General features: G+C 43.9%; 1 long non-coding RNA gene across 1 annotated transcript in view; it reads left to right on the top strand.

Moving 5' to 3' along the window:
• LOC106737927 (uncharacterized) overlaps nucleotides 1-17,959 on the top strand; it is a 30,790-nt gene extending 12,831 nt beyond the window's left edge. Inside the window, exon 2 of the long non-coding RNA XR_009462596.1 lies at nucleotides 14,283-17,959. This is a non-coding gene — a long non-coding RNA (uncharacterized LOC106737927). The remainder of the gene's footprint in view (nucleotides 1-14,282) is intronic.
• Nucleotides 17,960-19,085: the final 1,126 nt, after the last annotated feature.

Below are 19,085 nucleotides of genomic sequence, written 5' to 3'. Positions count from 1 at the left end.
TTGGTTACCTAACTACTTAACTGTGGTTTTCTCAATTAAAGAGAAGACAGAGGCAAAGCACAATTAGATGAGGGTTTGCAAACTGTGATATGATTCATTGGAAAGCATAGGGAAAAGGTGAGAACCCTAGAAAAATATTAATTCATTGAATTTTTATAAGTTGATGCCACAAAAGAAAACCTGTAACTTTTTAGCTCCAAGATGCGCATTTCCTATCTACTCTTATAACTTGAGACGGGCAACTGCCTTCTGGACGAAGGACTGGAATATTTCTTAATAGAAGGAACCATCAGTCTGTTGTCTGCTTGTAAGACAAGAGTTTGGCTTCTGGACTGGAGTTTTTTTTCAAATTCTGGAGAGTGCAAGTGATGCGCGTTCTGTGTAAGGCCACATGGCAGCCTGACACTTTTCTCTGCATGTGTTTAAATTGACCAGAGTAGCCATACAGAAATAACCATTTTGCTATACCTACTTTTCTAGAATAATTTTCCTGGGTGAGCACCCTGTTCCAGAATGTAACAGATCTTGTTCTGAAATAATTATTCCAAGTTACAAAGCAAATTAATTATTTCAAATAGAGTCACTTCTATATTGCAATAGTATGTCCATGGGGATCTATTGCAGAATAGCTTTGCTGGTTAACTTTCCCCACCTAGACAGCCCCTGAGGAATCATTTCTAAAAGAAGATTGTGGGGGAAGAATGTGAGTATGAATGAAGTGTGAATGTTATGTTAAAACTATATTTTCTTTACATGAATGTGTGTTGTAATAGCAGCAGACAGACTTTTGTCCAAACCTGTGTAGCAAGAAGCAGTGGTAGATTTACTCTTTAATAGCCCTTAGTATAAGAGTTACTTAAGAAATATTTCAATCATGGTTTGGTTTATGTTAAATGCAAATATTTTGTTTACTATATGGTACTGCCTCTTTGAATCTGTCTGCAAGTTATGCCTAATACCGATCTTCAGTCTTTTTAGCATACGGTGGAACTTGTATCTGGGTGGTTCCAAAACCACTTAATTTAAAATGGGTTACTGAACTAAAAACAAGTTGCACTGATGTTTGCTGTGGTTTTTACTTCAAAGTGTGCAGTTTTTTTTATCAGCTGGGAGCATAGGTGGCATGGTCATAAATACCTGTTTGGAGAGGCATTGTCCTTCAAAATAAAGGTTACTACAGAGAGTTAGAACACCACAGTCCTGCAAAGATCTGAAACATCTGCTTCTTGCTACACAGGTTTGGACAAAAGTCTTTCTTCTGCTATTATAACACACATTCATGTAAAGAAAATATACAGTTTTAGCATAACATTCACACTTCATTCATAGTCCTGGTTTTGACTCTGTATAATCTTTTCCAAAATACATGCCTGAAAATATGGAACCCTAGTCTCTTCAGAGTTAAGCTAAAGTGCAGAAAAGGGGAGTTATTATATTATTTTATTCCATTCCATTAATACTCTGAGATACATAGTACTCCATTGTTTCAGACTGTCTTCAGATTCATATGGAGGACACTGAATTGGTTGTACTGGTGATACATTTTCAAATTTCAAATTTTCCTCTAAAAAATAAAAACAAATATTGGGATACAATGGCATGACTCTAGGACAGTGTTTTCCAAACTTTTGAGACCTGGGGGCACACTTTTCTCTGGATTAAAATTGGTGGCACACTTAACTCTTATAGCCAAAAAGGTGTGTGTGTGTGTAATATATAGACACATGCCTATATACACGTACGCATACTTACATAGAAAAATATTAGGACTGTGCGAAGCTTCAGTCCCTGATTCAATTTGGCAGAGATTTGGCCCGATTTGGTGGCCGAATCTCCGATTCTGAGTTGAATCAGAGGACCCTTTAATCTCTCTGAATCGAATTGGAACCCTCAGAATCGATTCGGAAAGATATGGAGATTCAGACATAGAGACAGCTTTAAATGTTTTTTCTACATGCCTCGCCTCCAGGTAGCAGGGGCTTGTGAATGTTGCGATGCTGGGGCGCATGAAGTGTCCCACAGAAGTACGGGGGGCTCCCCAGCGCACTCAGCAGCAGACCCGGAAGTGGACCAGAACCACTTCTGGTCCGCTTTCAAGTCTGCCGGGGAGCATGCTGAGGAGATTCCCCGCACCCCCCAGCTCAGTGACTGGTGCCTCCTGGATCTGGGGGGCACTCGGGGTCCCCCTGTGGCTGATCATTGAGCCAGAGAGGCATGGCGGGGTGGGGGCGGGGGCAGCAAGCTCCCTGGCAGACCTGGAAGTGGACTGGAAGTACTTTTGGTCAAGTTCTGGGTTTGCTGCTGAGCACGTGGAGGGTCCCCCGTGCTCTTGCGGGATGCACCAGGTGCCCAAGCATTGCAGCAATCATGAGCCATGCCTGCTACCTCAAGATATGTAGAAAAAACTTTTAAAGCTGTGTCTGTGTCCGAATCGCTGATTCTCTGAATCAGCATGGAATCTTCAGATTTGGATTCAGCCAAATCAAATTGGGGACAGTGATTTGAATCAACAAATCGAATCACTGTCCCTGATTCTGGCCGAATCTGAATTGAATAGGGCCTGCTTTGCACAACCCTAACAAATGTGTGTGTGTGTGTGTGTGTGTGTGTATGTATCTGTGTAAGTGTGTATATGTATGTGTGTATACATACGTGTGTATGTGTGTGTGTATATGTGTGTATGTGTGTACATGTGTGTGTATATACGTGTGTGTACATGTGTATGTGTGTACATGTGTGTATGTGTGTACGTGTGTGTGTATATACGTGTACATGTGTGTGTATACGTGTGTTTGTGTGTGTATATATGCATGTGTGTATATACATGTGTGTACGTATGTGTATGTATACGTGTGTTTGTGTGTGTATATATGCGTGTATGTGTGTACGTGTGTGTACGTATACGTGTGTTTGTGTGTGTATATATGCGTGTATGTGTGTACGTGTGTGTATGTATACGTGTGTGTGTATATATGCGTGTATGTGTGTACGTGTGTGTATGTATACGTGTGTGTGTATATATGCGTGTATGTGTGTACGTGTGTGTATGTATACGTGTTTGTGTGTGTATATATGCATGTATGTGTGTACATGTGTGTGTATGTATACGTGTGTATGTGCGTACATGTGTGTATGTATACGTGTGTTTGTGTATATACGCGTGTATGTGTGTATGTATACGTGTGTTTGTGTGTATGCGTGTACGTGTGTGTGTATGTGTGTGTATGTGTGCGTGTGTGTATATATATTTGTGTACGTGTGTGTATATATAGGTGTGTATGTGTGTGTATGTGTGTGTATGTGTGCGTGTGCGTGTGTGTATGTTTGTGTATGTGTGTGTATGTGTATGTGTGTGTATGTTTGTGTGCGTGTGTGTGTATATATGAGTGTGTATGTGTGTGTGTATGTTTGTGTGCGTGTGTGTGTATATATGAGTGTGTATGTGTGTGTATATGTTTGTGTACGTGTGTGTGTATATATGAGGGTGTATGTGTGTGTATGTTTGTGTACGTGTGTGTGTATATATGAGGGTGTATGTGTGTGTATGTTTGTGTACGTGTGTGTGTATATATGAGGGTGTATGTGTGTGTATGTTTGTGTACGTGTGTGTGTGTATATATGAGGGTGTATGTGTGTGTATGTTTGTGTACGTGTGTGTGTGTATATATGAGGGTGTATGTGTGTGTATGTTTGTGTACGTGTGTGTGTGTATATATGAGGGTGTATGTGTGTGTGTATGTTTGTGTACGTGTGTGTGTGTATATATGAGTGTGTATGTGTGTGTGTATGTTTGTGTACGTGTGTGTGTGTATATATGAGTGTGTATGTGTGTGTGTATGTTTGTGTACGTGTGTGTGTGTATATATGAGGGTGTATGTGTGTGTGTATGTTTGTGTACGTGTGTGTGTGTATATATGAGGGTGTATGTGTGTGTATATGTTTGTGTACGTGTGTGTGTGTATATATGAGTGTGTATGTGTGTGTATATGTTTGTGTACGTGTGTGTGTGTATATATGAGTGTGTATGTGTGTGTATATGTTTGTGTACGTGTGTGTGTGTATATATGAGTGTGTATGTGTGTGTATATGTTTGTGTACGTGTGTGTGTGTATATATACGTGTGTACGTGTGTGTGTGTGTGTGTATATACGTGCGTATGTGTATAGATTCATAGATGTTAGGGTCGGAAGGGACCTCAGTAGATCATCGAGTCCGACCCCCTGCATAAGCAGGAAAGAGTGCTGGGTCTAAATGACCCCAGCTAGATACTCATCTAACCTCCTCTTGAAGACCCCCAGGGTAGGGGAGAGCACCACCTCCCTTGGGAGCCCGTTCCAGACCTTGGCCACTCGAACTGTGAAGAAGTTCTTCCTAATGTCCAGTCTAAATCTGCTCTCTGCTAGCTTGTGGCCATTGTTTCTTGTAACCCCCGGGGGCGCCTTGGTGAATAAATCCTCACCAATTCCCTTCTGTGCCCCCGTGATGAACTTATAGGCAGCCACAAGGTCGCCTCTCAACCTTCTCTTGCGGAGGCTGAAAAGGTCCAGTTTCTCTAGTCTCTCCTCATAGGGCTTGGTCTGCAGGCCCTTGACCATACGAGTTGCCCTTCGCTGTACCCTCTCCAGGTTATCCGCATCCTTCTTGAAGTGTGGCGCCCAGAATTGCACGCAGTACTCCAACTGCGGTCTGACCAACGCCCTATAGAGGGGAAGTATCACCTCCCTGGACCTATTTGTCATGCATCTGCTGATGCACGATAAAGTGCCATTGGCTTTTCTGATGGCTTCGTCACACTGCCGGCTCATGTTCAACTTGGAGTCCACTAGGACTCCAAGATCCCTTTCCACCTCCGTGCCACCCAGCAGGTCATTCCCTAGGCTGTAGGTGTGCTGGACATTTTTCCTCCCTAGGTGCAGCACTTTGCATTTCTCCTTGTTGAACTGCATCCTGTTGTTTTCTGCCCACTTGTCCAGCCTATCCAGGTCTGCCTGCAGCTGTTCCCTGCCCTCCGGCGTGTCCACTTCTCCCCATAGCTTTGTGTCATCTGCAAACTTGGACAGAGTACATTTCACTCCCACGTCCAAGTCGCTGATGAAGACATTAAAGAGTATCGGTCCAAGGACCGAACCCTGCGGGACCCCACTGCCCACACCCTTCCAGGTCGAGACCGACCCATCTACCACGACTCTTTGGGTGCGACCCTCTAGGAAATTCGCCACCCACCGGACTGTGCAGTCATCCAAGTCACAGCCTCTTAATTTGTTCACCAGTATGGGGTGGGATACCGTATCGAAGGCCTTCCTGAAGTCCAGGTATACGACATCCACCCCTCCTCCTGTGTCCAGGCGTTTCGTAACCTGGTCATAGAAAGAGACTAGGTTGGTCAGGCACGATCTGCCCACCACAAACCCATGCTGGTTTCCCCTCAGCATAATTTGTCCTGCCGGGCTCTCACAAATGTGAGCCTTGATAATTTTTTCAAAGACTTTACCAAGGATGGAGGTGAGACTGACTGGCCTATAGTTGCCCGGGTCCTCCTTCCTCCCCTTTTTGAAAATGGGGACCACGTTAGCCCTTTTCCAGTCCTCCGGGACTTGGCCTGTGCGCCACGAGCATTCGAATATTCCCGCCAGTGGCTCTGCAATGACGTCGGCCAGTGCCTTCAGCACCCTGGGATGGAGCCCATCCGGGCCTGCCGACTTAAAGGCATCCAGTTCTTCCAAATGACTCTGCACCACCTCAGGATCTATGCATGGAAGTCTGGCGCCTTGCTGCTGCCTCTCTACAACCCCAGTGAGAGACTTGTCGTACCCCTCGCTTAGGAACACTGAGGCAAAGAACTCGTTGAGGAGTTCAGCCTTGTCCCCTCTATCTGTCACCAATTGCTTCTGCCCATTTAGCAGGGGTCCTATTCCTCCCTGGGCCTTCCTTTTACTCCCTATGTATCTAAAAAACAATTTCTTGTTGTCCTTTACTTGGGTTGCCATCCTCAGCTCCATGGTAGCTTTGGCCCGCCTAACTGCCTCCCAACAAGCACGAGCAGAGGAGGTATATTCATCTTTAGTGATTTCACCCTGTTTCCACTTTTTATGTGCTCCCCTTTTGGCCCTTAGGCTGCCCTGGATTTCTCTGGTCAGCCATGGAAGCCTCCTGGCCCCTTTCCCTCTTTTGCCTCGCTCGGGGATCGTCTTGCTTTGTGCCCAAAGGATCGTTTCCTTTAGGCACAGCCACCCTTCTTGGGCACCCATCCCATCAAAACTCCTACTCTGCAGTGCTTCCTTGACTAATCGCCTGAGTGCAATGAGATCAGCTTTCCTAAAGTCTAGCACTTTCACCCTACTAGTTACCTTACCCACTCGCCGTCTTATGTTGAATTCTATCATAAGGTGATCACTGTCTCCCAGATAGCTACCGATTTGGAGGTCCCCTATCATGTCATCTCCCGTTGCCAATACCAGATCCAGTATGGCATTCCCCCTAGTGGGACCATACACCTCCTGTGTCAGGTGGAGGTCCTGTACACAAGTTAGAAACCTGCGTGAGCGATGGGACCTTGCTGTCTGCGTCTCCCAGCAGATGTCCAGGTAGTTTAGGTCCCCCATGACTACCGCCTCACCAATTCCCTTCTGTGCCCCCGTGACGAACTTATAGGCAGCCGCAAGGTCGCCTCTCAACCTTCTCTTGCGGAGGCTGAAAAGGTCCAGGTTCTCTAGTCTCTCCTCCAGGGCTTGGTCTGCAAGCCTTTAACCATACGAGTGGCCCTTCTCTGGACCCTTTCCAGGTTATCCACATCCCTCTTGAAGTGTGGCGCCCAGAATTGCACGCAGTACTCCAACTGCGGTCTGACCAGCGCCCGATAGAGGGGGAGTATCACCTCCTTGGATCTATTCGTCATGCATCTGCTGATGCACGATAAAGTGCCATTGGCTTTTCTGATGGCTTCATCACACTGCCGACTCATGTTCATCTTGGAGTCCACTAGGACTCCAAGATCCCTTTCCACTTCTGTGCCACCCAGCAGGTCATTCCCTAGGCAGTAGATGTGCTGGACATTTTTCCTCCCTAGGTGCAGCACTTTGCATTTCTCCTTGTTGAACTGCATTCTATTGTTTTCTGCCCACTTGTCCAACCTGTCCAGGTCTGGCTGCAGCTGTTCCCTGCCCTCCGGCGTGTCCACTTCTCCCCATAGCTTTGTGTCATCCGCAAACTTGGACAGAGTACATTTTACTCCCTCGTCCAAGTCTCTGATGAAGACATTAAAGAGTATTGGTCCAAGGACCGAGCCCTGAGGGACCCCACTGCCCACACCCTTCCAGGTCGAAACCGACCCGTCCGCCATGACTATCTGGGTGCGACCCTCTAGCCAATTCGCCACCCACCGGACTATGTAGTCATCCAAGTCACAGCCTCTTAACTTGTTCACCAGTATGGGGTGGGCTACTGTATCGAAGGCCTTCCTGAAGTCTTAAGTATACGACATCCACCCTTCCTCCTGTGTCCAGGTGTTTCATAACCTGGTCATAAAAAGAGACTAGATTAGTCAGGCATGATCTGCCTGCTACGAACCCGTGCTGGTTTGCCCTCAGCATAATTTGTCCTGCCGGGCTCTCGCAAATGTGAGCCTTGATAATTTTTTCAAAGATTTTGCCAAGGATGGAGGTGAGACTGACTGGCCTATAATTGCCCGGGTCCTCTTTCCTCCCCTTCTTGAAAATGGGGACCACATTGGCCCTCTTCCAGTCCTCCGGGACTTGGCCCATGCGCCATGAGCATTCAAATATTCCTGCCAGTGGCTCTGCAATGATGTCGGCCAGTGCCTTCAGCACCCTGGGATGGAGCCCATCCGGGCCTGCCGACTTAAAGGCATCCATTTCTTCCAAGTGACTCTGCACCATCTCAGGGTCTACGCATGGTAGTCTGGCGCCTTGCTGCTGCCTCTCTACAACCCCAGTGAGAGACTTGTCGTGCCCCTCGCTTAGGAACACTGAGGCAAAGAACTCGAGGAGTTCAGCCTTGTCCCCCCTGTCCGTCACCAGTTGTTTCTGCCCATTTAGCAGGGGTCCTATTCCTCCCTGGGCCTTCCTTTTACTCCCTATATATCTAAAAAACAATTTCTTGTTGTCCTTTACTTGGGATGCCATCCTCAGCTCCATGGTAGCTTTGGCCCGTCTAACTGCCTCCCTACAAGCGCGAGCAGAGGAGGTATATTCATCTTTGGTGATCTCTCCCTGTTTCCACTTTTTATGTGCTCCCCTTTTGGCCCTTAGGCTGCCCTGGATTTCTCTGGTCAGCCAAGGAAGCCTCCTGGCCCCTTTTCCTCTTTTTCCCCGCATCGGGATCGTCTCACTTTGTGCCCGAAGGATCGTTTCCTTAAGGCACAGCCACCCTTCTTGGGCTCCCATCACTTCAAAACTCCTACTCTGCAGTGCGTCCTTGACTACACTACGTATATGTTTACGTGTGTGTATATGTACGTGTGTGTGTGTGTGTGTGTGTGTGTGTGTGTGTATATATATATATGTGTGTATGTGTATATGAGTACGTGTATGTGTGTGTATATACGTGTGTATGTGTATATGTGTACGTGTGTGTGTATATACGTGTGTGTATATGTATGTGTGTACGTGTGTGTGTATATACGTGTGTGTATATGTATGTGTGTACGTGTGTGTATATGTGTATGTGTGTGTATGTACGTGTGTGTATATGTATGTGTGTGCGTGTGTGTATACGTGTGTATGTGTATATGTGTACGTGTGTGTGTATACATGTGTATGTGTGTGTGTATGTACGTGTGTGTATATGTATGTGTGTGCGTGTGTGTATACGTGTGTATGTGTATATGTGTACGTGTGTGTGTATACATGTGTACGTGTGTGTATGTGTGTGTGTGTGTATATATACGTGTGTGTATAATTGTGTATATGTGTGTGTGTATGTACTTGTGTATATATATGTGTGTACATGTGTATGTGTGTGTATACGTGTGCATGTGTGTGTATACGTGTGTGTATGTATGTGTGTGTACGTGTGTATGTGTGTGTACGTGTGTGTATATACGTGTGTGTACGTGTGTGTGTATGTGTGTATATATATGTGTGTGTGTACGCGTGTGTGTGTATACATATATACGTGTGTGTATTTGTGTGTGCGTACGTGTGTATGTATGTATATGTGTGTGTGTGTGTGTGTGTGTGTGTGTGTGTGTGTTTAGATAGATAGAACCAAAAGAAATCTCATGAGTTTCAACAAGGACAAGTGCAAAGTCCTGCACTTAGGATGGATGGAACAATCCCATGCACCAGTACAAGCTGGGGGCTGACTGGCTGGGCCTCAGCTCTGTAGAAAAGGACCTAGGGGTTACAGTGGACAATAAGCTGTATATGAGGCACCAGTGTGTCCTTGTTGCAAAGAAGGCATACTAGGAGTGTTGCCAGCAGGTCAAGGGAAGTCATTATTCCTTTCCATTCAGCACTGGTGAGGCCACATCTGGAGTACCGTGTTCAGTTTTGGGCCCCTCACTACAGAAAGGATGTGGACAAACTGGAGAGGATCCAATGGAGGGCAACAAAAATGGTTCAAAGGCGGGGGGACATGACTTCTGAGGAAAGACCGAGGGAACTGGGTTTATTTAATCTTGAGAAGAGGAGACTAAGAGGAGATTTAATAGCAGCCTTCAACTACCTGAAGTGGGGTTTGAAAGAGGATGGAGCTAGACTGTTCTCAGTGGTGGCAGATGACAGAACAAGGTGCAATGGTCTCAAGTTGCAGCAAGGGAAGTTTAGGTTAGGTATTAGGAAGAATTTTCTTACTAGGAGGGTAGTTAAACACTGGAACAGGTTATCCAGAGAGGTGGTGGAATCTTCATCCTTAGAGGTTTTTAAAACCTGGCTAGACGTGGCTGGGATGATATAGTTGGGTATGGTTCTGTTTTGAGCAGCCGGTTGGACTAGACCTCCTGAGGTCCCTTCCAACCCTAATTTTCTATGATTCTATGATAGATAGATATTTGAAAATCACTTGATCTAAATTCAAAAAAGTTATGCAAGGGGGCCTTCAAGCTAAAAAAAAAAGTTGTGAATTGCTAATCTAGCTCCTGTCAGTTAGGCATAGCAGGGGTAGGCTCTCACCCTGTTGTGCCTTGCTTTTTCCACTGTTTGTCTCTACTTGACCCATGGTCTGTACCTTAGGGCAAGGGCAGCCCTGCTGCTGAGGCTGCTCCAGCAGTCTTACATGCCAGAAACCACTTCCATGGCCCCTTCTGTTGGCCCTGGGAGGGTGGGAGGACCAGAGCAGATGAGCTGGGCAGCAAAGCCTGGCTCCATCTGTGTGTCTGCCTGCTTGCAGCACAGGGTACTGCTGGAAGCATGGAGCAGGGTGTGGTCAGCACAAGGGATGCCTGGGACTGGAGAAGGCAGAAGCAGTGGTGGCAGTCCCCCGAGGAGCAGCCACAGGCATTGCTGGAGTAGTTGGGGCAGGCATAGCGTACCAGATGGGGGAGGAGAGCATTTTTCTCCTCACACAAGGGAATCTTACAGTATGCTTCCATTGATCTTACTGGCAGACAAGGTTCTTTGGGTAAATGTGATATCTTTTATTAGACCACCTAAACAGTTGGAAAAATTGGTTTTTGCAAGCTTTCAGGCACAACAATGCTTAAAGAAGGGTGTTGGTGCCCGAAACCTTGTATAGAACAATTTTTCCAACTATCTAGTTGGCCTAATAAAAGATATCACATTTACCCAAAGAACCTTGGCTGCCTATTTCCTTAGATGAAATATTGATCTCACAGCACACTAGTGTGCCTTAGTCCACCTTTTGGGAATCTGTTCTAGGAGTTTGTAGCCCAGGACATTGTTTAAGGCACTATAAATCCACACCCAAAGAAACAGTTTGTCTCCCAATCTTGAGATTTCTTGGGTCCTTGTTGGCCCCTGAAGGTTCAGAATAGTCTAAAAAACTATTTTATGAGTGTTGCCTTGGATTCAGAGGCTCGTAAAAGCTAGGGGAAAGAGAACAAGAGTAGAAATGACTAATAGTACTCCCTCCTTGCATTCTTCCTGTAATGAAAGAATTATCCTAGGCCTGACTGGGCTGCCGCTGCCACCTCTGGACACTCTTTACACTGGGAATATTCCCTGGGAAGCATCAGGCTGGAGCAGAGAGTAGCTGCAATACCATTAAAAAGTGGTCTCAGTATTGACCTACAAGAGCTCCCACTGGTGTTGCATGCCTTTACATGTCATCCTACCATGGATTGTGCCTCAAAGATTCAGTTTAGATGAAATGTTGCAATAACTATGGACCTAATTCTGCACTCTCACCATCATAACTCTCTTAGCATCAGGGGAATTTCTGTTGATTTATACCAGTGGATAGAAGGACATATCTGAGGGCAGAATTTGCTCCCATGTATTTGAGAGATAAAGCAGTTTTTAAAACGGGGTGGGGGGTGGGGGTGGTATTGACATCCTTGGGAGTTCTGTTATCATGATAAAAATGAACGAAGGACCTTCATTTTAATTTTGTTTCTACATCTGGGTGCAGATACTGCTCCCATTTAAATTAGTTACAAAGTTTCCATTGTCTTCAGCAGAGCAAAATTGAGTTCCCAGATGTGTGACACAGAAATATGACTGACTGTAGTGAGCGCACGATCAGGCCCTAAAAATATACTAATCGATACTGAGCAAAATCTCAAATGTTCATCAGTAATCCTCTGAATGCACATTCCTCCCAACCTTTTTGTTTTGCGAAAACTTTCAAAAACTTTGTGAGTTCCTCAGTTCTTTTTTCCATCCAACTCAATAAGGCTACATGTTTCTCTTAGTATTTTAATATTTCTTCTTTGTGATCTGGATTTAAAAAAATAATTACAGAAGCAATAGATTTTTTTTTAAACATGCTACTGCTCCTTTTTTAGAACCTCCAATGTTTGGGCTCAGTTGAAGAGTTGACTGATGAATCACATGCTCTAATGATGTTATTCCTAGTATTCTAGCATCAGCAGCTTTATTCCTATTACTCTCAGCTACTTTCAGTCAGGGAAATAATGTACTTGTGCCAGTTTTAATAATCAACCCTCTTCTTATATGCTTTTGTCAGCAATGATATTGCTAGCAATGTTCCCCTTTAAAATATCCTGATGGGCTATCTTAGGTAACAGCTTATTGAAGTAAATGGGGCAGGGTCTTTGCAAATGCTGGAAGGCATTGCTGCATTAGTTTACCCTCAGTTCATGGTTATTAACTGCATTTCCTTTGCAATCCTATCCATCAAAAGTAGGAAAATGTATAATGCTATAGTACATGTTAATTAAACAAGACTTAGCACTAAATGCAAAAAGGAACTGTAGGGTGTCTATAGATGTGTAGAGAGGCTTCTTTGATGCTTTGCGTGTTGAAGCAGATTCGATTAATTGAGTCTATTGGAGCGTGCTAGTTAGCACACCTCCAGCAGTCTCTGGATCTCGTGTACCAGTGTCCGTGCTTCACAATGGTGGCAGTAGTGCTTTAACTAAAGCTCATCACATGAAGCACAGGGACACTGATACATGAGATGCTGCGGGTGTTTTAATTAGAGTGGTTCTCAGAGCCACTCTAATTAAAGACCCCCCCTCCCCTGCCCCCACCTCCCTGGAGCACATGTAAAACACCTATAACATAATCTCAGCAGGTCAACCACTGATGAGACTAGACTGCACATCTCCAGATTTCTAGTCCTCTGTTTTATCCATTAGAGTCTTCCCTTCCAGTTTACTGTCTACATTATCCCACTTCAGCCTCACTCACCTCCATGAAGTGTTGATTATAAAAGAGGAATGTAAATTCTTTTTACTTGTCTCTTCTTTCTTGAATTTATGGTCTTTCCTTCAGTCTTTGCAGATCTATGAGACTTGTAAATATGGAATGATTTTTTTTCAATAGTGTTTTATGCTACTTCTTTCTTTGAGCAAAGGGATAGTCATCATTTTAATCCCTTAGAAGGGTGGGTGTTTCACAGTTCAAAGCCTCGCAAAACTAGAGGTGCACCAATGTATTGGTCCATATCGGATTGGCACCAGTAAAAGAAAAATTGATATAAATGGCAATTAGCTCTTTTTGGCTGGTGTAGGTGATAATGTCACCAATAAATGCTGCATACAGGCACACAGATGCAGCATGCACACAGCTAGGATTGCAGACCAGCATTTGGCTGGTAAGTCTGTGGGGTGAAAGGGGAGGGGGCAGATCAAGGCCCCCATGGTGAAGAGAGGAGTGGGACAAGGGCAGGGGTAGGTGCTGGTGCTGCCCAGCTGGATCGGGGTGCAAGACAGAGCGGCAGGTGGTTCATCTGGAGGGGGCAGGGGGGTAGGGAGATGGGGGACAGCTCCCTACTGCTGTGTGCAACCCCAAGGGAGGTATGGGGGGGGCATGTGCCCTCCAGATTTGTGCACGGGGCAAGGGCAGGTTGCCCACTGCAGGCATGGGGCCAGGGGCTGCACCAGTCTTCCTAGCAGGGGGACTGGACTGGGGCTGCGCTCATGGTGTGCAGGGGTGGGGCAGGCAGTGGCAGCACTGGGAAGGGGGGCTATGGGGTGTGCTACAGCCACCCCAAAATTCCCTAAACCCCCCTATATTCCCCGTCCCAGTACCACCACTGCCCAACCTGCCCACCCCAAGCACAGCCGTGGCCCAGCTCCATGCCCCCCACCGTTGTCTCCGAGCCTGCAGAGGGCAGCCTGCCCTCACCCCACACACATGCCCCCCATGTCACCCCCAAGGCTGTGTACAACAGTGGGAGCTGCCCCCCCTTCCCACCCCTCTGTGCCCCATGGATGAACCGGCCACAGCTCCATCCCACGCTTTGCCCCGCCCTGGCTGGGCAGCACCTGCCCCATCCCCTCCCTCACCATGGGGGTCTATATCTGCCCCCTCCATGCCCCTTTCCTTCCCCACGCCCCTTTCCCTTTGCAGACTTACTCACCAGATGCTGATCTCCAAGCTGCCGAGCTGCATATTGACTATCGGATTGGTATCAGCCAATTGGCATGGTTGGGAGAGGATTGATGTTTTTGCCAGTGCTTCCCAATTCTTTGTATAGCTAAGTCCCTGGATACAATTTTTGTCACTCTGCATGGCACATTCACTTGTAAGATGAAGATGCATAGTCAGTCTGATATCTCAGACTTTCCAGTTACATTGGGACGGTTTTAGCTTATATGCAAGCAGTGATCTTGATTATTTGAGGAGAGTAACTAGATACTGTACCATGAAAATACATGATTGTTTTTTCATTCCTAGGAGCTATGAAGGATCCTGGGTTCCAATCCTGTGTCCGTCTTCCTGACTGTCAACTTCTGTTGATTGAGATGAAAGCACAGCTATCCTTTTTCAAGTATGGTTTTCAGCCAGAACCACTGAAAGAGAATGGAAAATATAATGGATCATGTTGCACTGTTCTGCACAAAAACACTTGTATCAGTTATTAAGTTCCACTATACCTGTTGCTTTAATAAATCTTAACTACTTTTTTTCCCTATCCAAACACTTTATACATAAGTCTATCAGCCCAAAGACTAGTTTCAGTTGCATAGACCTTGAATCTAGAGTAGTGCAGTGAAGTTGATGAAGCTGCTATGAATGGTAAGCCACTTAACTGAAAGAAGAATTAGCTTTGTTCAGTGCTTGGTGGTGATTATTTACTAAAGGGTGGTGATTATTTACTGAAATGTATTTCTTATGATAGAATGTACATGGCTCCTTTTTATTTCTGATTGCTCCTAAAGTTTCACCTCTGATACTGAGGCATATTGGAGAGTAAAGATAAGTCTCCTTGTGCATAAGGCATAAATGAAATAAATTTAAATGTGTCACTGTGCTCTTACAGCCCCAACAAAAAGTCCCTTAAGGTTCAGTTTTCTCAAGTCTGTGAACTTTACACAAGACTCAAGGTGCTGACATCCTTGTATGATTCATAAAGATATATTCTGTTTACACATGAACGTAAGCCTCCATAAGTTGAGTTTAGAAATGGTTTGAATGTGGGGCAGAAATTAGATGTAATAATGAAAAGCATTTGATTTTCCCAGAAAATGTTTTAGTTACAAGGTCAGCATCTGAAACTGATGTACACATTCTTCTTACTATAAATGCTGTTACAGGGTTCCTAATCCAGAGCTCTCATTAGGGGGTTTGTAACTCAGCTATAAAAAACAGTATATTAGTAGCAAACATCTCAGTTTAGATGGCTTTTTTATCATAAACTAAATTTTAGAAAAAGGAGAGGATTTTATTCAAAGGCATAACAGTCAGGGTGGCAGTAGTAGCAGTGGCAAGGCCAGGTCAGACCAACAGCAATAGCAGTTGCCACCATTTTTGCACCCCTTCTATATGACCCAACCTTAGTTACAGTACTAGATTTTTGCCATTTAAAAAATGTAAGAATTGATACAATAGGTCTTCACAAGTAAAACTCTGAAGTCATTGGATGTTTCCCCTACCCATAGAACTACATTGTATAGGTGCAGAAATAAAGATCATCAAGTTGGGAAACTCTGATTATATTATAAATTTAAAAATAGATGGTTAAAATAGATTTGTGAGGAGGAAGTGACTTACTTCTAATTGGTTAATTTGTAAATATAGATTTAAATCTATTTGTACAACTAAAGAAAGGGGCTATTCTCATAAATATCATCACACTGGATATTTCTCCTTTTAAACTATTCCATTGTGTATTAAAACTTGTAAACTGAGTAGTGTCCATTGATTTGATATCAAATCTCATGACTAAAACTCTATAAATATCTGATAATGTAGGTATTTGCTCTTTTGTAAATCAGTCTTTTCAGTGAGACGTGAGAGAGGAATTCACTGTCTCCTCCATATGGAACAACAAGGATATGTGAGAATAAGTTTTTCTTTCTTTCAGGAGGTTCTGAAGCCCCCTGCCTTTATCAGCTAACTCTCATTCTGTTGTTTGGTATCATTGATCATAATGCTCTCCAAAATCAATGGATCAAATGTTGCATCTGTCAGACAAACTTCATGGGAGTAGTTCCTGTTGACGTGAAAGGGCAGGATCTTCAAACATATGCAAAATTAGCTACATCAGACTGGGAACCCTGAGCATCTACCTCCCATATGCTCACTTTTCATGTTAGGGAGACAATAACGAGCATAGGTCTATAGTGATAAGCAAGATCACACTACCTAGCTCAGCATATGGTCACACTGCTTCTCTCAGTACCCTGATTAAACCCGGAAATGATGCACAAATGATCTTTTGCAGGAGGTAGTTGAGGGCTGATCTTGCACTCTTTGCATTTCACTGGCAATTACTGGGACCTAAAATAATTTGGTTATAGTCAACATTTTAAAACTTGGATGGCAAATATTATACACTCAAAAAATAGGAAAATGTATACTTTATTTGAAGTGCTGTCACAGTTCTTAAGGCAAATGAGAATTATTAGTGCTCAACACCTCTGGAAATCAGGACATGTCTTTTGATAGGGCTATCTTTGTACATTTCAAAGTGTTGCCCTTTGTGCTTTATTTACAGAGCCCTAATGCAAAGAGCCATTTATCTCCAGCAAATGTGGCTGATTACTTCAATCTCCATAGCTCTGAATGATAATTCTAACACAATCAGTGTTTCTGCTGTGACCTGTACATTGGCTATGTCCTACAGACTCAGTAGTTCTTATCAGTTTGACTGCTAATACTAGCCATTGCTAGCCAACTACCCAGTAAGCCCAATAAGTGGTGGGCATTGTATTAAAGTGCATATGGCCTGATCAAAAGGAATAGCCTAAACCACTTACCTTCTCTTCTTGTATTTTTAAACTTTTTAATGCTTTTGGTCAAATAATCTTTACATTATAGTTGCCTCTGACCTCAATGGAGAATCAGAACTTCATTGCTGTCATTTTTAAAAAAGAAAAATTAATGAAAAAAGAGAAGTGTTGTTCCAGAGATTTACAGTGTAAGTTCAGGACAGGATGCAACGGGTGGATGAGAAAAAGAAATAGGCAGCGAGTAAGAGGAGTAAAGGTTTTTTTGCATACTCCCCACCTGCCTACTCATTATCAGATGGTCATGTTCTGGACATTTCCAGGAAAGATTATATGACTAAGTGAGTCTTGATCCTGCAAACACTTGAAAAAAGCCACATACGTGTTTATACATTTGCAGGACCTAAATACCCTATATTATACTGCAGCATCACATCCGATTCCATTTTTATTACCTTCTCACCTCATGTTATAATAACAAAATGACAGTCAAGCACTTCTGCTATTATATTTACAGTAATTTTGAATGATTATATGGGAACTTATACAGGAAAGCATGGCTTACTTTGAACCTCCTACCCTTTCCTCATCTATGGCTTACAATAAGTAGGCACAGTTATCAAACTCTTGTCAGGACTTGTAACTTGTCTGCAATAACAAGGTTAACCAGCAACAGCAGTCCATGCTTTGTGGTTGCATGCCAGTAAAGTACTGACAAATTGAAAACTGTAATGAGAATAAACACATTCTGAATATTCTCAGCACACTGACACTTTTACATTAGGAACTGCAGTCATGTTAAGTAGTCTTGTCTTACCCTACCCATCACTCTTGAAATAGGGGACCATTTTAAACCTGTCACATGATCTACAACAATAGTAATAAATGTGTCTCTTGGGCCATAATCCTGAGGTCCACAGGACACGATTTGGTATGCTTTTTTCCTGTTTGGTGTGTTCCCACTTACCCCCAGTAAATAAGAGTGAAAGTTAATAAGAAGAGTGGTTTTATAAATGAAAACATAAATTGTCATGGCATTGGATATTGTTTTAATTTTAGGCCATCATAACCTTCCTACAACAGTGGGTCTGCTGGTTTTGTTCTTTTAAATAATACTGTTTGACCACTGTTTGTGTTAACATTTATTACATAGCAATACTAAAATAAAATATTTGCTTACAATCCATTTTCTAACTGAATTCTTCTACAATTATACCCTTGATGTTGTTCTTTAAATCACTTCTGGGGTTACAAGAGGAGAAGTGTGTATTTCCAGGTTTTTTATTTAATATGTAGAACAATGAAAGGGTTAAACCACAGCTTAATGCATTAGTCCTTTACATTTGGAGCCACAGGTCTCAATCTGGCTGTTTATATTTGCAAGTGAAGGGAATGTGGTGGTTTGATTCCACTCCACAGCACATTTCGGTTCAGAATATAAAATAGCACAGTAACAAGCATTTGGTACAATAGGCAGCCAATAATATAGTGCAAACTGAAGCACAGCTCTTAGCAAGCAGGTGTGTCACAGTCAGGAGTGAGATAGATTGGCAATGTTGCGTGGGGAAGTTTGTACAATGACTGCCAGCACTGTCTAGAGTAGTCATTATCTTTCTGGTTTTCATGAGCATTATCAAAATGTATTTAATTTTCTCCATCCTCCTGCCCTCCCCCCAAAAAGTGAGATTCTGGTCTGTGCCTCTAGGAGGCACAGCACACCCCCTACAGAGTTTCAGGATAGTAAGCCAATTGTGGCTTTGATATGCTTTTGTGGCTTTAGAATTAAATTATGGGAAGGGGTAAGGGATGAAATAGTATGTTAGGTAGCACAGAGAAATGCTCTAAGTTATAGCAACCCAATGTGAATTGCCTACAGGCACTCTGTGTTGTGCAGAACATACTCCCAGCCTTGCCAGGATTTGAGAAGGGGCACGTGTGGGTTAGCTCATGGGTGTCTGAGGTATATGAGCGCCTGAGTCATGGAATTCTCTGCTGCACACAGCATGTTATTTCTGGCCCTTGTGCAGCAGTACACAGGGACCATAGTGAAAAAAAGAGTCCCTCCCAGTGAAAAAGCAGCATTGTGAAGCATGGAATACAATAGTAAGATATCACATACTTCACTGCCATGATAATGTCATGTATGCAGTTAAAATCAAAACACCAGAGTAGGAGTTTATACAGCAGGGACCAATTTATGACTGGCCTTGCAAGCCCAGACAGGTGGTACAAGAAAGCACAAAGGTCTTCATGAAAAGTCTGTGCCTTTACTGTGCCTTGGGAAGCACGATGTTGAAAAAAGTTTGAG

This window comes from Alligator mississippiensis, chromosome 5 (genome assembly GCF_030867095.1).
Source record: "Alligator mississippiensis isolate rAllMis1 chromosome 5, rAllMis1, whole genome shotgun sequence".
Taxonomy (NCBI): Eukaryota; Metazoa; Chordata; order Crocodylia; family Alligatoridae; genus Alligator; species Alligator mississippiensis.
The sequence above is the reverse complement of the archived record's forward strand: the minus strand, read 5'-3'. Positions and strand labels throughout refer to the sequence as shown.